Source organism: Oreochromis aureus, linkage group 6, assembly GCF_013358895.1.
Source record: "Oreochromis aureus strain Israel breed Guangdong linkage group 6, ZZ_aureus, whole genome shotgun sequence".
NCBI lineage: Eukaryota > Metazoa > Chordata > Actinopteri > Cichliformes > Cichlidae > Oreochromis > Oreochromis aureus.
In genome coordinates, this window is record NC_052947.1 from 19,586,767 (window position 1) to 19,601,866 (window position 15,100).

At 41.3% G+C, this 15,100-nt stretch overlaps 1 protein-coding gene across 2 annotated transcripts in view; it reads left to right on the top strand.

Moving 5' to 3' along the window:
* The first annotated feature begins 4,538 nt into the window (after positions 1 to 4,538).
* The window catches only part of fbxo41 (F-box protein 41), a 65,240-nt gene continuing 54,678 nt past the window's right edge, over positions 4,539 to 15,100 (top strand). Inside the window, exon 1 of one of the 2 annotated variants that reach the window (XM_031752263.2) lies at positions 4,539 to 4,611. The gene's annotated coding sequence lies outside the window, so the exon portion shown is untranslated. Of the gene's footprint in view, positions 4,612 to 5,059; positions 5,156 to 15,100 lie in introns of those variants that run through there. The other variant, XM_039613019.1, reaches the window with a different exon arrangement.

Sequence of the window (15,100 nt, forward strand, 5' to 3'; positions counted from 1 at the left end):
TAAAAATATATTGTCTTTGGTTTTTATTGTATTCTCAGCCTGTACATACTGCATTTCTCATCTTTCACCAGGGAGTGGTGCTTAAGCTCCTGAATGGACCTTATGCATCTCTCTCTCGCTGTTGAATGTTAATGTAATGTTAAGATTGAAATATATTCACATACAGACTTTGCACTATATCGCGTGTTTTTGTATGAATACATGTGCTGTGTGCGTCACGTTCAGTCACTCCTAAAGTCTTCTGTCTCTCTCACAGTCAAGCGTACAGGCACAAACACATAAGAGCACCTCTGGTTGTGGCTGTATTCATTTTAAGCTACAGTGAAATCAAATCAAAACACCAGGCAGTGCATTCACTCTGAGGTCTGCAGCTTCAGCTCGTGAAAGCTGAAAATTTCACCACATAAAGAGGCATTCAGCCTCTTCCACACCAAAAGGATATTGATTGAGTTGATGCTGAGGTTTTAATGACCTCCTTTAATTAAATGCACCCTTTTAGTCAGCTATTATCAGAAAGAGTGTGTTTGCATGTGCCTCTAATAACACATATTCATGCAAACACTGAATGATATCATTCAAGTGGATCAATTTGCATCATTGTGTGATTATGTGTTTAATATCAGGAACACAGAGTTACAACAGCGTGAGATTTAGGATTTCACAGCCTTTAAAACACAGCAGCTTTTATTATTGTAGCGCCGACTGGATGAAAACATCATTGTTTGCTTTACACTGATTTAAATCTGTGTAATGATACCTCCATTTCTTTTGAAAGTACTATTCTCTTTCACCGTCCATTTTATTACGTATAACTGGTCAACTCTTCGTTAACCCAAATATTTAATTAGCCAACTCCGTGCATTCAGGCGTATAGACACGTGTTGAAAGAAGAAAGGTGATTTAAGTGAATTTGAACATGGCATGGCTGTTGGCCAGACGGGCTGGTCTGACTTTTTTCAGAAACTGCTGGTCTACTGGGATTTTTCGCCTCTAGGGTTTACAGAGAATAAATACGAGAGAAAAGCGACAATACCCAGTGAGAAAATGCCTCGTTGATGTCAGAGGTCAGAGAAGAATGGACAGACCTGCTTCCAGCTGATGGTAAGGCAACATTAACTCAACCACTCATTACAACCAAGAGATGCAAAAGATCATAACAATTAACAGGGGTTCACTTAAAACGGGAAATAAAAAGACTGGAAATACATTACGTGGTCTGATGAGTCTCAGCTTCTGCTGCAAAATTCAGATGGTAGGGTCAGAATTTGGTGAAAACAACATAAAAACATGGGTCCATCCTGCCTTGTACGAGCAGTTCTGGCTGGTGGTGGTGTAGTGGTATGGGGGATATTTTCTTAAATGCCACAGCCTTCCTGAGTATTGCTGCTGACCATGCCCATCCTGTGTACCTAACTTCAGATGGTTGCTTCCAGCAGCATAACACACCAAAATGTCCCTAATACACTGGCCAGTGAGTGTCCGCAAAGGCAGTTTTAGCCCTTCTGGTTGTTAATGTTACTGAGTGAGTTCTGTTCTGTAGGAGAACCAGTCAAAATCAAGACGGATGCTTGTGTCTTTGTATCAAATGTATATAAGCAATGCATGTAAAGTAAAGAAAGCTATAACGTGTGGATGACAAAGACAAATTCATGTTTGCAGACTGCTACTTCTGAGCCATTAGTACAGAATACAGCCACAGGCTGTGAAGCATGGGACAAACATCAGCTGGTGAATAAATGCCTGGAATCTGATTTCTGCTTGTGTATTATTTTTCTTCTCTTTTCTGTCACCACAAAGAAGCCTACTGTATGATTAGCAGAAGAGTTATGACCCCCATTATAACACACACACAAACACGCTGCATTCAAAGGTCCAGAACATTCTTTAACTCTGTGTTATCAAAGAACCACCCATAAAAAAATGTGATTTGTTTACCATGACTGCCTGTAGTAAACAGCAAGAAACCATCGGAGCTGGAGAAATGAGCACAAAAGAAAGTGAAATCTGCCAAGTTTAGTTCTGCATGCTGCTGTCCACATGCAGCCCAAAATGTATCTCAGCAAGATTAAAACAGCACAGCCAAAACTATAAAAATAAAAAAAAACAACAAGAAGCAGAGTTTTGTGAAAACCTTGACATAATTTTAAAGAAATCTAATCTTTATCATAAAAGTTATGATCAAAGCTAAAACAAAAGCCAGTGAATGGTGAACTGCATTAAGCCAGTCCCTCAGATCCCAAGCCAGACTGTTTGTGACACAGCGGGCCTGAAGGCTGAATCTTTTTGAGTTTTTGTGAGATCCTTGAGATGGTTGGGAAGACAGCTGCAGAGAAATTGTGGCAAATCCAAATGGATGAAATAATCATGATACAAAGATCTCAGTTTCCAGTTGTTATTCCTGTGATCTATACGTCACTCAGCTCCAGTAACACAGTTTTATTAGCACTAATATGCTAAACGGGAACAACAGCCAGAAGTGATTGATTACCATGGCGGTGTGGGGGTCATGGTGGCCTGTCACTAACCAAACTCAACACCACCTTGAGCCATAAACACACCAGCGATCCCATCATAAATTAACATCATAGCTGCAATAACTGTTACTACACTGTAAATTGAATGCATTCACTTAAAGATGAACAGTCCCTAAATCTTTGAACTAGCTGCCCGGCCCTTAGGTCGTTACATCTCTAAAGCATGTCTAAGAAATACTTGTGTGACTTTTTTAACCATTGTTCCAGTTATTCCAGGATCACCGGGCCGTAGCCCATCCAAAATCCTTGTGTTCCTTCTCTAAGGCTCTCAAAGAAAATGTACCACAATTATCCATCAGTCGTATTATTTCAATTTAGATTATCCTAATTGATTTGATAAATTGTATTTCTCACAGACTGTATCTCTAGCTTGCATGAATCCTAATTCCAAACTTTAAACACATTGTCACTGATACATTTATCAGGTGGAGATACACATCTTGTCTGAAACTGTTACAATGTAATGTTTTGCTCTAAAAATGTATAGATTATCTTTGAAACCAAGCATCTTCAATTTTTTATATTGCAGGTGAACTTAAACACATATCCCTACCTGTATGTGTCTGTTATGTGGTGGAACTAGATTTGAGAAGAAAGACAAGACCATAAGGTTGATAAACGGTTGATATGATACTTTTACTCTATAAAAACTCAAAGAAATTAGCTGTTTTTAATTTACTGGCACTTTTGGGACCTGCTTTGACATCTGGGCGATGCAGAGTTGTGTAAAAAAGAGACCAAAACAATAAAACAACCGGTCACGGGGCTGGTTATGTTGGACGTTTTTCCAGTTAAAAGGGTGTTTTTCCTTCCCACTGTCGCCAAATTCTTGCTCATAGAGCAATATAAGTAGCACTATATAAATTAATTGAGTTGAACTGAAATGAGAAGCAGTTATCAAAACAGCTGATAATTAATTGTTATGTGGATTGACTAAGGATTGGCAACGAGCAAAATACTGTTAGATTTATCATTAGTCAGTCCTATCAGCAAGGACTTGGCGAGAGTGGGAAGGAGAAACTACCTTCAAACTTCTTACAGAACCAGACTCAGAGAGGAGCGGTGATCTGCCAAGTACAGTTGGGGTTGAAGGGAGAGAGGCAGAACAAAAGACATGCTGTGGAAAAGAGCCAGAGATGAATAATAACTAATTATTAAATGCTGAGTGGTGTATAAACACACAGAGAGTGAAAAAGGGGAGTGAAGAAAAAAACCTTAATGCATCATGGGAAGCCCCTAGCAGACTAGACCTATTCTAGCGTGACTAAGGAGGATTTAGGGTCACCTAAATCCCAGCCTAGTCTCAAAAGTAGAGAATGTGTCTATCATCTGAATCCAAACTGGGAGCTGGTTTCTGAAAACCTGTAAAATGCCTCCCATTTTACTTTTAAGTATCCTAGGAACTACAAGTAAGCCTACAGTTTAAAAGCGAAGTGCTCCACTGGGGTGATGCGGTACTATGAGGTCTTTAACATAAGACGGAGCCTGATTATTCAAGACCTCATATGTGAGGAGAATGATTTTAAATCTGATTCTGGATTTAACAGGAAGCCAATGAAGAGAAGCCAGTATGGGAGAAATATATCTCAGCATATGTTGAATTAAAAGACCCTTTCCGTCTTCTTCTGACCAAAGACACGTGAACATGCTGGCTGGATGACAGAGATGTTACCTTACCCATGTTTACTTGATGTTAATTAATAGGGAAACAGGCAGCTGGTTGGACAAAACTGTCTTTTCAGTTTGTGATAGTGAGCTGCTGAGCTGGATGGATATGATGTCTAATCAGTTTCCACATCCACAGCCTGAGTTGGTACAATATCCTCTCCCTATCCTGAGGACAGAAGGGCTTTTCTTTTTTTAAAAATGATTCACATTTTTGCATCTGCTCCTCTCCCCTCCTCTCTCTTTCTCTTTCTCCTTCTCTCCTCCCTCCTCACTCTTCCTCTCCTCCCTGCTCGTCCTCTGCAGGCCTGCTGCTGCTCTCTGCTGCAGAGACGGGCTGCGTGACGTCACTGAAGGCTGGAGCGGTCCCTTGATTGGAGCAGGAGGGGGAGAAAAATGGGGAGAAGATTAGGTGAGTGAGACCGCACGTTTCTTTTGCTTTTTCCAACGTCCCTCTGTCCTCCGATCACGTTTGTGTCAGTGTGGGTGCATGCTTTGTCGCTTCACTGCTGCCGCTCCGCTCTTCCCGTGCAACGAATTTTATGCAACGTCGGGAGTCCGGGTCCAGCAAGGAGCCAGTGCTGCCGTGAAAACACAGGAGAAAATCGGGTACACGCCAGGTTGTCCCCTCCCCGTTGTGCACGGCTGCTGTCACGAGCATCGGTGTGAATTAAGCTGGACTCCGGGCCTAGGCTTGTGTGTATGTGTGTGCGCGCTTGCAGAGGCGTTCGTGGCTGTGAGATAACATTTGGTGGTGCCGCTCGTCCACACCCACTTGATCGGCTGCTTGTGGTTGATCCATGTGCGGTGCAAAATGTGAGGATCAAAGATCGTCAGCGCCGGATGATCCAGTGGTTGCTGTCACATCGCTGGCGGCTGTCAGGCGACAGCTACATGCAGCTTTTCAGGGATCGCTCTGAGACTTTGGCCGGCCTTGGCCTGTAGGAACTGGACAGGTTGTATGTAGAAATATTAGGATGCTGTCTGTTATAAGTTGCATGTGTTTGCTTATTGAATGTGCTCACACAGCTTGAGCATAAATCTGCATGTTTTTTCCCCTTATAGCCTATACAGTGTTCACTGCACAGATCTGTGCAGGAGGAAAGTGTCAAAGGAAGTCATGACTCTGTATGCACGGTCTAATAATAATAATATACCCGAAGGACTCTTCAAACTCCCCTGATGTATCCTCAGCTCTTAAGGCAGCATGCTGCTAGAGTTTGGGAAACTGTCATATGACTACAGAGCTGGAGAAATCTCAGAGTCAGTGGGCCTTAGCCTTTATGTTGCTGCTGTGTTTGTAGAAATCTGATGTGACAAAAGTTGGGGCAGTCATGCTGAAAAAAGAGGGATGGCTGCAAGATTAGAGCTGAGTTTGTACAGGGTGGAAGTAGATTTAACTCTTTTGAAAACAGAGCTGTCAGGGCCTGTGAGTGCTCATTTTATATAAGGAAGAGCTGTGTCCTTTATCTGCAATGCAGTTATATACAACATGCTTGTGTGCAGACAGTATGTCAGTTTATAGCATAGCCAGTCATCAGTTTCCATTTGTCGTGCAAATGTCAGTGGAGACAGATGGTTTCCTGACTGATCACATATGAGGCAAGTATTTATACAGATGCACAATACTTACTGTCTGTACTGCTATCTATCTAGTAGGATCCTTTGATGCAGGTCTTGTCATGGTGACACCTCCAGGCACTTCTCTGGAAAATATTTTTTGAAGGATTATCTAAACTTAAATGATCTTAACTTAAATCTCATTGATTATTTGGACATTAAAAATGCACATGTCCAGGTAAAAACTGCTTAAAAATGTTCATTGACTTTGCCCCAAGTTTCATCAAAGTTTTTAAAAAGGTCTCCCAACTACCACAGAAGTTACACTTCTGCCACCGTCTTTGCTGTTTTCCCAAAGATTTTAATCTGCATCCTTTCAGTCTGCAGCTCTCACACTGAGGGGTGGGGTCCCACTGCTGGGACAGAGTCACTATGAACAACAAACTGAAAAATGTGACGTAAAGCTGAAAGAAGTAGATTCTTGTAAGGGAAATAAACAAGTGTTTGCTGGGGCTGTCTTGGTGACATCTGCTTTAGTCAAACTGAAATGTTTTAATAATGAGAAAGAACAGATTAAGCTAAATAGGTGTTTTGGTGCTAAAGACATTAACAAAGTAAGATTTTGGCATGTCTGCCAGTTTTTTGGAGCAGCCATGAGGGGTTGAGCCATGCCTAAGGTGGCTTGAAAGACACACATACACACACAGACCTCTTTTTTTTGGTGCTGGAGCTGTGGAGCTGGCTGTGTTTTGTTATGTACTTTATTTCTAGATAGATTATTTAGTTATTTCTATTTATTTCTGCAGATGTACAGTTATCAGGTACAGCCAGCCAACTGTTTTTTGTATGACATTATCAGTCTTTCACATGATTGTGGGGGAATTTTGGCCCGCTCATCCTTACAGTATTGCTTCAGTTCGACTCTTTTAAGATCCCGCCATGGCTTTTCAATCGCCTTGAGGTCTGGACATTAAATGGGTCATTGCAACTTTTTAATTCTTTTCCTTTTCAGCCATTCTGTTGTAGATTTTTGCTGTGCTTGGGATCAAACTTTAGCTGTTGGGCAGATAGCCTTACATTTGACTCAAGAATACTTTGGTATACAGAGGAGTTCATGGTCGACTCAATGACTGCAAGGTGCCCAGGTCCTATGGTTGCAAAGCAAGCCCAAATCATCATCCGTCCAACACGGTGCCAGCAGTTCTTATATATGCTCTGTTTTTGTTAAATGCACCACCTAAGCAGTGCTGCAATGTTTTTAGAGAGAAGTTTCCCCTGGTAACCCTACTAAACAAGCCATATTTGTTCAGTCTTTCTCTAATTGTGCTATCATGAACTTTAACATTTGACATTCTGAGGCCTGTTAGAGTCTAAGACGTAGCTCTTGGGTTTTTTGCAGTTTGTCTGAGCACTCATGGTCTGACCTTTGGGTGAATTTACTGGGATGTCCATTCTTGGGAAGATTGTGGCCTTTTGTTGAAACACACACACACACACACACACACACACACCTGTATGCTCCAGACCGGCAAACTACCAAAAAAATCTACTTTCATAGAGGTGGTCATACAAGTGCATTTGATTAATTCCTATGGAAGCAGTTTTTCACAGGACCGTAAACCCTGCTACACCTGCTACAGACAGCACTGAGAGTGTTGTAAACACTGGAGTTGAAGCTGCATTGCTGGACAAAGTATGTGATGATGCAACTTTTAAATCACCCCAAGTTACTTTTTGTAGATTATTATATCCGGCCATCACTTACAGATCGAATTTAAGCGTTGCTGACAGCTTCTGAGTATCAACGACTGTATTAACCCCAACTTAAAAATGATTCTTGTGCCATATTTTCTTATCTTCATTTGTTGTTTTAAGGTTTTTAAACTTAAAACATCAAAAAGTGACATCTAAAAATGTTATGAACACTGTTTAAATATTTAACCACTTCTCACTTCTTTTCTCACTTCTTCACCTGCAACTTGCATGTTATCCCAGGATTAATGAGTATAAGAGGACTTCAGAGACAGTCAAAATGCAGCCACAAATCACAGAGGCCATTTTCTGCATCATTTCCCCCTGACGTCCTCTATAGGAGCTTCGTCCCCATTCTTGTTTAGGCAGGCATGGAGGGGCTTAATGTGCAAACATACAGTAAGAAGCTTGCTGTAGTCTTTAGAGAAGATGCGCAGTGGAGAGAAAGCAGGATACTGTAACATCCCTGAGTGGAGGTGACAGATGTGTTATCTGCATAGGCAGCTATTTTAATGAACTAATTGCTGAAAAAAAAGCGTATGACGTATAAATTGATCTTATTAACTATTAAGAAATTTGCAGAAATAATTTGTTTTTGTATATTCCCTCATTAGCATACCCGCATTACTGTAAAAACCCTCCATTTTCTGTGGAAACGAACAAGCAGAATAGAAACATGCCTGCATTGTCAGTATTGAATTTGTACAGTGCACAGATTTGCCCACATAATGAGCATGGACTTGTGGCGTTAGTGTGCCTAACAACATCCTCTTGGCATGCTTGTATGTACATGTATACTTGAATGTAATTGCTTCAGTGAACAGCTGTCTGGATCGATAGCAGACAGCGGCGAGCCGGAGGATGAGTCTGTCCATAAGCTCAGATCGGCGAGAGGCTTCCCATCTAATGTCGCAGCCTTGTCCTGTCCCGAGCTCGATGCTTATCAGAGTAAAGTGGGCAACTGCCCAGATGCCAGAAGAAAAGTTCTGATTAATACATCCTATCCTCCAGTCTTAAAAAGGACCCATTTGTCAAAATCTTAATCCTGAACACATCTGCTGTAGATTTAAGCTTTATGACATCATCTTTACCACTTTTTTGTGTGCACTTTAATAAACGCACAAAAACCTTCAAAGTAGTATTATTCCATCACAGCAGTACTGCTATAAATGACTTTCCTTTATTAATACAATCTGATGCGTAGTTTCTTTTACAGTCATCAGAATTATTTATTTACAAATTAACATATTAAAATTATTTGGTTTTGTGTGAACAATAGCATTTTATAGTTAGGTGGTTATTAGGTTTTTTTTTTTTTGGTAATTGAAATCAGGAAATATGTACATTTGAGAAGATGCTAACAGAGCCTTTTTGGCAATATTGCATAAAAACTGAGCAGTTTTCTAAGTTTGCTCAGATCTCTAGAGGACTGAAATAACAGTGAAGCTATATATATAATATATATATAATATAATGGGGGGAGTAAAAGCAATTTTTCCCCAGGGGACATGCCTGAGCTGCAGTGCAATGGCAGCTATTTAGTCACTGCAGTAGAAGGTATAGTTTTATTAGTTTTAGCTTTTTTAAAGCTCTGTGTTTAGAACATGTAAGTATATATATACACTTTAAACCCACAAAATCAGATGTCTTTGGCAGTTTTTAGGGTCAGTGGAATCAGTGTTAGCATAACAATTAGCTGTCTTTGGTCTCTATCAGCTCTTGCATTAAAGAGCTGACTATTTAGCCACTAAATGCTCATTATGCTCTCCAAGCAACTGGTGCATGTCTGTCTGTGTGTCTTCGGTGTACGCTGCTCACAGGGATGCCTTTGGGCTTTTTGTCATTGCAGCTGAAAGGGACGTTTCAGAGGTGAAGAAGGATTGCACTGAGCATAAATGGTAAAGCTGTGGTCTGGACGGCAAACAGTGAAATGAAATTCTCTACAAATCTCTACAAAGCCAGCCTCAGCTTCAGTATTGGCCCCCTAATACCTATGATAAATGTAGGCAATGAAGCAACAGACAGAATAACATATGGACATCACTGGACGTCACCATAAGTTCTGTTAGTCTTGTTTTGAAGTTCCTTGATGAGCGTTTTCGCTGTCACCATCTGTTTTCAAATCAGATTTCTGTCTTGTCAATCACAAGGTGCTAGCCACAGAGCATATCCTGCATAATGATCTTTTCTGAAACAGAAAAGAAACTTTACAAGATGCTTAAAAAAACAAGCCAAAGCTAATAAGTTCGTGCACACTGCCACATGCTTAATGTGAGAGCAGAAATAAACAAGATTACTCGTACAAAAAGTGTTTTGGTGTTAGCTGGTTTCCCCCTCTTATGGATATAACAATAAAGAGTGTGGCCCATATGTGAGTGACACACGTGCTAGTTGATTGCTGTTTGCTAAGTCATTAATTTGGCCCTTTCAACTGTTGGTCCTTTTTTGACAATTATTAATGCAGTTAGCTCTCAGATATTATTAAGAGCTGTTTTGTGTGATGTTTAACACAGGCTTTTATTGACAATATACAATGCAAAGGGGGAACAGTCACTTGCAGAGTAAATGTTTAAAAGTCTTTGAGATACGCTCATTGAGTGAGTTTTGCGGTTAGAGGTGATATTACACAGGAAAGAAATTCTTGTCTGTATATTGGGGTTCAGTGTTGTTATGGCACTTGAAAAGAAACTGTTTCTGAGTCTGTTTGTCCTTGATTTGAGGGACTGCTAGTGCCTGGCAGAGGGCAACAGGTCAAACAGGTGAGAACTAGGATGCGCGAGATCCTTTGAGGCAGCTGGAGGTAAACAAGTCCTGCAGGCACCTCTGAGCTGTGTTCATGATCTTCTGAAGCCTTCTCTCTGCTTCTGTGCAGTTCCTGTACCACACTGTGATACAATATGTCAGTACACTCTCTGTGGAGGACCCGTAAAAGGTCACAAGCAGCTTTTGGCCCAGATTGTTCTTCCTGAGTCCTCCCAGGAAGTAAAGTCGCTGCTGTGCCTTTTTGGTTATCTGCTGGGGATAGGTCCAGGATAGGTCAGCAAAGATGAAGATGTTTTCAGCATCTCATCTCTAGGTAGACATACCACTCTGAAATGAGGTGGTATCATCTGCAAATTTGATGATGGTGTTACTGGAGTCCACTGTAGTCTTGGGTGTAGAGGCCAAATAGCAGTAGTATCAACACACAGCCTGTGGTAGAACCAGTGCTCAGTGAGTGGAGGAGAAGTGGGGCCAGGTTTCACTGTTTGAGGCTGATTTGTGAGAAAGTCCTTTATCCAGTCAAACCTAAACTGGACAGCTTGCTGACCAGAATCTTCGGGATGATTGTGCTGAAGGCTGAGCTGCAGTAAATAAAAAGCATCCTCACATCGCTCCCTTGGTATTCTAGGTGGATCAGCACAGTGTGGATGGAGAGTCATGGCTTTTTCGGTGGATCATGATTGCAGACTTCAGATGGAGAGGGATGAGGGCTTGTCTCAGGGAGTAGTTGAATATACCGATAAAGACATGTGACAGGTAGTCTTCACATGCTTTTACCTGGAAACAGCAGGATTCCTCATGTTCACTGACCTGAACACTCCTCTCCCTTGATGTTCCTGTGGGGTTAGCGTCTGGGCTCTGGAGGCCAGAGGGGGCTGAGAAGAAAAGACTGAGTTCTGTTGTGATGTCTCATATTGTCCATGGATTTTTGTTGCAAAATCTGTAGTTGGTGATATCCTGTATTCCCTGCCAGAACTGTAGCCAGTTATTCTGATCAGTGTAAAATCTTAGCATTATTTTTTATGCACAGTAAATATAAAAAGTACTAAAAATTAAAGTGGCCAAGTATATAAGGCATAAATACAGCCAATAGATCCACCTTGCTAGCTTGTAGCTAGATGTTACCAGATGGTAACCACAAACCTGTAGGTAACATCACCCTTACTGTTAGCTTGCGTATAAACATCCTTTATTAGGGCTTGTTCCTTACCACAGCAGTGGTTAGTACTTGGTCTTAGATATTAAAATAGGAAAAAAAGGTTGACTTGATGTCCTGTTTTGTTTTAATTGATTCTGCTACAGAGGTGTAAAATGTCATGTATCTGCTTGTTTGTTTTTTAACCAGATATCCAGAAAGAGTTTAAAATGAAAGGGTTTCTGAGTAATACTGTGACATGAGATGAAATGCTTCAGACGAGTGGCCCATTGTGTAATAACTAAAGTGTACTGAGTCTTTTTCGACATAAGCGATTAGGCTTGGCCTTTGTTGTCAGGTAATAGGCCCAAGGCTATGAGGTTGTCCTGTCAGGGGAGTCCCATGGCTTACTCAGGGCTAACATACTTTGATGTAGTCATGTAGCCCAAAAGGCTTTAGGAGCTTTCACTAAACCTCTCATTAAGTTTATAAAGGAGCCTATAGTGTACTGTAACGTGTCAAAACTCTGAAGGATTCTCATCCGTGTCCCCTTTAATTATTCTTGATACGACTGGAAGCCACGCAGAGCACTGGGGCGGGGTGATGTGAAACATTTTGTCGCACTTTGTTTATTTTGCTCTGCGTTTTTATCATGGTATTAACTGTGGTGGGAGGAGCACATTTTCCAAAGGAGAAATACCAGCAGGGATAACGGCTCCATTGTTAAAGCGTGGGTCGAGGAGGATGATCGTGTCGCACCTCTCCGAGAGGCTTGCACCAGTTTGAGCTCAGCGCTACAGCATCTCCAAGTGATGCTTTGCAGAGGACTGGCATGAAGGCTGTGATACACCTTGAGTCATTCTCCTCCTCACACCTCCGAGCAAAACAAATCTTTGTCGGCGAGCGCGAGCACACAGAAATAAATCTGAAGTGACTGCGTGATAGAACCCCAGTGACAGCCTGTGAAACAAAGACTGCGAGACTGAGGGGGTATTTCACTTGTGACTGGTCGCTTTTATTATTTATAAATGAATTCAGACCATCATTTGGTGTTTATCCTTTAGAGCTGAACCTTTAATAGGCATATCATTAATGCAGCCTGAGGGCCAGCTCATGATTTATGCACATGGTGCAGAGATTGAGCTTTCTGTTGCAGTCGCTGCAGCACAGTGTTCTTTGTCCTCATGCAGGTAATGTAAGGAGTTTGAAACTCCAGCTACGCTAAACACAGTTCAGTCAGAGACTCTTAAAATCACTTACAAGGACCATAATGTGCATTAATAGAAAGTAGTTGTACAGTTGGAACAATATCCTCAGTAATAAACACATAAACAGGTGTTTAAACCTGAGCTTGATCAACAATAACAAAAATATAGCACATAAACAGGATGTTGTGGCTTTGGATACAGCAGAGTGAGAAGTGTGTACACCTGCTTAGAAACGATTTGCTGATGTGAATAAGGCAATTATTGTGAGGCCTGAATGCAGCAGCTGATGCCAATCAGTTTCTTTGTTTCTCAGGTCTCGTCAGTGGCAGAGATGGTTTAGCCAATCTGGACTATTTTCAGCAATGATCCCCTCCTGTTCAATTATTGTTAGATTTTGAAAAATAACATTAACATTTGTTATCTCTCTAAACAAATGCATGCATCTCTGCTCTTTATCCTTTCTGCAGCATTGAGGTTGTAGACATTTGACATGACAGCTACCGATTGCCTGCATGTGAGGCATTTAGGGAACACTGGTAAATTGTAGTGATTACACTCACCACCAAAAAATACATTTTGAGCAAGTGGGAAATGCTGCAGAGAAATTTGGGTGTAGCTTCAAAAAGTTAGAGTTCACCTCACACTACTTAGGTCAACCTGGTTATCTTGTAGCAGGCTAATTCATAGCTGGTTTATATTTCAATATTTAGCAACTTCCTTTGTTAGCATTACCTTTCAGGCTCGCTTCATCTGTTTTATATTAATTAGCAAAGACTAATCCTTTAAGTTGTTGTGTCCTTAAAGATCTGTCATTTCAAAGAAGTACTTTTACATGTGTGCATGTCTCTTAGTGCTCACAGCAACCGTTTGGCTGCATGGACGTATGGTTGTGCATTTGGTACCACTGTCGTCTCACAGCGAGAAAATCCTGGGTTTGAATCCATCAGCTAGCTGTGGCCTGTCTGTGTGATGTGTGTGTGACGTTATCCCCAAGCCTGCGTGGGTTCCCTCCGGCCAGTGGCGGTCCTAGCCTATTTGGCGCCCTGGGCGAACACTCCCTCTGGCGCCCCCCCCCCCCACACACACACACACACACTCATATGAAGACAGAGAAAATATAGTATGCAAACGGCTACTAAACAGACATCATAATTCGTCATACAATGAGAACAGGACAAATCAACAATTGACACTGACTAATTACTATTATATTAATATTATATTATTGTATATATTGTTTGGAGTTTAGTCTGTTACTGTAACTATTTTTACCATTTCTTCTTGGAGGAACTGTAACCCACATAATTAAGAAAGTATTCTGATTCTTAATGTTTTAGGATACATGACCTGCCATTATCCAATGACACATCTGCTTACCTGTATCTTTTGCTCGTTTCTCCTTGTAGGAGCCATAATTAAATGTATTGAATTTTAATGATCACTGGGTTTTCATTTGTTTGGTTGCTATGGTGATGTGTAACGGGAGTCACGTGGGTGGTAGCGGTGACATTAAGAGGGCGTTGTCAGTCTGTCTTTCACTGGTTTGATTTTGACAGAGCAGGGCTGGGTAGCTGTATTTTTTGTTGACCGCAACACAACGAGTTTCCCCTTGTTGCATTAGAGCCTGTGATGTTTTAAGAGTTTGAATCGCGAGCCGATCACATTGCTCTGTAAACTTTTCAAGCACTTTAATAAACAAGCAAGCAATTCCACCTCTCGCATTATTGCGTAAAGTTCACAGCGCGTCAGGCAAATAGGCAGGCTCAGTCCCCGGCCTCTAGCGACTGTGGAAGTCGCTACACTCCTCTTCATTTCTCTTTTTTTAAACTTTAAAAACGGGTTGTGTGTGAGACTTTAAATCAACAAAATATAAAATATACATTTTAAATTGTTATTGATCCCTTTACTCCTGGTCCTAAAGTGTATATTTATTTTTTTACTCTTAAATATTTATTGTTCGTTTACTTGCACTGCTGTAACTGGAGCCTCGTCGTCTCGTCTCTCTATATACTCAACTGTATGTAGCGGAGATGACAATAAAGTTTACTTTGACTTCAGCAGCGAGCAGGCCGAGGGCTCTCGCGCTCACTTTTCGTGTATTGATTGATTGATTGATTGATTATGCTTTATTCATCCCGAGGGAAATATAGAAAAACATCGGTGCAAATTATAAGTCTGTATCATAATGTCTGGTGTTTTCGTGTTGTTGCTTTGTTTTTATTTTGTTTTATTTTGTTTTATTTTGCGAGTTGGTTAACAAATTTCCCACGTGTGGGACTAATAAAGGTTATCTTATTAGATGCTGCTCCAGCCAGCCAGAGAACCCCCCGCCGCCCCGCCCTCTCCTCCCTGTGCCGCAAGCAGCAGGCGTACCCCGCAAACGGAGGTCGCCCTTACTCCCAGCAATTGGGCGAAAGAAAACCGATCGGTGCCTATGCCATCCCCAATATGCGCTGGCATGATGTCGGGGCAGCATGAGTACG